Below are 2,141 nucleotides of genomic sequence, written 5' to 3' on the forward strand. Positions count from 1 at the left end.
TCTACAAAAGTCCTCTACTCATGAGCCTCAGGGTTACTTCATACTGATTTTTAGGACACATAGACACGTATATTGAAATGATAAGATCACACTCAAAAGAAGTCTTTCTAGCAGAATTGTGACACTATAACCGGGGCCTGGACCTTGAGGAACAATTTAAGACTTGGCATGTACAAGGGCCTTAATTGAAATCTGCAATATTTTCATGTTGAAATTAATTTCACCTGAAACTTATACAAAAGAAAATTAAATGGTAAAATCAATTGGATTGTAAAATATAAATGGAAGCATATATGGGTTTATGGAGAGGAAAAATTAATATAATTAAAATGTCCATACTACCCAAAGCAATCTACAGCTTCAATGCAATTCCTATCAATAAACCCAGGATAGATCTCACATAACTAGAACAAATATTCAAAAGTTTTATATAGACCACAAAACACCTATAATAGCAACAGCAATCTTGAGAAAAAAGAACAAATGTGGATGAATCACACTACCTAATATCCAACCGTACTACAAGGCTATAGTAATCAAAACAGCATGGTCCTGGCCTAAAAACAGCATATAAATCAGTGGAACAGAACAGAGAACCCAGATATAAACCCATGCCTTTATGGTCATGGAATACTTGACAAAGGAGGCAAGAATACACATTAAACTAAAGATAGTATCCTGTATTATAACAGGCTAATATGGAAATTGTCCCGGGAGTTTGACCAACCGGGAGTTCCACAGCTTGCTATGACTTGAGCTGACCACCAGGGGTTGGCACAAAAGAAGGCGGGTGTAGGCGACGTGGCAGTAGCAGCAGGCGGCAGTGGAGGCAATGCTGGCCCAATGGCCCCGATGAGAGTGGGACTGCTACAGGATGGTGCAGTAGGTGACCGGGCAGTGCCAGGCCAAGGTGGATGCAAGCGGGAGTCCTGAAATCCCTGCAGGTCGCCCCATAGATGGGGACGGGCAGTAAAGGTGGGGGTGGTGTCCGCGAGCAGATGGCACTAGGCCAATGCAGGTGGGAGCAGGACCCCTGATGGCCCCGCTGGTTGTACCACAGATGGCAACAATATATAACGGTGTTTAAAAAGTTGTGAAAAGCAAATGGTGCCTTGGTTATAAGGAAACAATTAAAGGGGCCTTTTGCAGACTATTATAACTTACTAGAGGCCCAGTGCATGAAAATTCATGCACTGGAATGGGGACCCTCAGCCCGGCCTGTCTCTTATCACAGTCTGGGAGCCCTCAGGGGCAGGAAGCAACCTGGTGATCAGGGAAGGCAATGCCCCCATCAGACCTCTGCTGCTTCCACTTCTGGCAGCGCAAGGCTTGGCCGGCCCTGGTTACCTGAGCCTCTGGTGGCCCTGGGCTGCTGGGAAGCCACCATCCCACACTTGCCCGCGCCTCGGGCCAGCCCAGGGTGGCTGGGGTGCTGAGGGGACTGGGGGACTCTGGAGGCAAGTGCACGAAGCGGCCAGACCCGCCTGGGGGTGGTACCAGCCATTCCCTGTGACTGCCCCTCCAGGGGGTTGAGGGGACTTGGCGCCGCCATCTTGTGGCTGTGGGTGCCGCCATCTTTGAGGGTGCGACAATTAATTACCATATTCTGTCCTTATTGGCTGTGGGCACTGCCAGCTTGTGATGGTCAATTAGCATATTCCCTCTTTATTAGATAGGATAACCCTTGGATCCCTGATGCTGGAACATTAGACCTCTTCTGTAGGAATAAGTAGGTAGAAATTTAAAGAGAAATCAGGCCCAGGGAAAACGAGTGCCTTTCTCATCTTTAATTATGTGGGTGCTTCTTCAAGCTGCACTGTGCCCACTTCATATTGAGGATAAAAAGCCTACAGAACACCAGGAGGATTTATCACCACCCCCTCCTCCTGAAGTAGAGCCTGTAAAGCTGGTAACACTGAAGGCCCCTGATCCTCTGCCTCCAGTGTGGGAAGGCTCATCAACCAAATCCTCAGTTATGGGATCATGTGTCAGGCAAGCTATGTTAGGAGAGGTTTTGACTTGCCCATTTATGCAAGATGCAAGGTAATTGGATACATGAACCACTCTCCTTTAATACCTTTAATGGAATAAGGAAAAGTATGAGAGAAAATGGGCCATTTACAAAAGATCTCCTTCATGCC

Source organism: Myotis brandtii, unplaced genomic scaffold (assembly GCF_000412655.1).
Source record: "Myotis brandtii unplaced genomic scaffold, ASM41265v1 scaffold1012, whole genome shotgun sequence".
Lineage (NCBI taxonomy): Eukaryota > Metazoa > Chordata > Mammalia > Chiroptera > Vespertilionidae > Myotis > Myotis brandtii.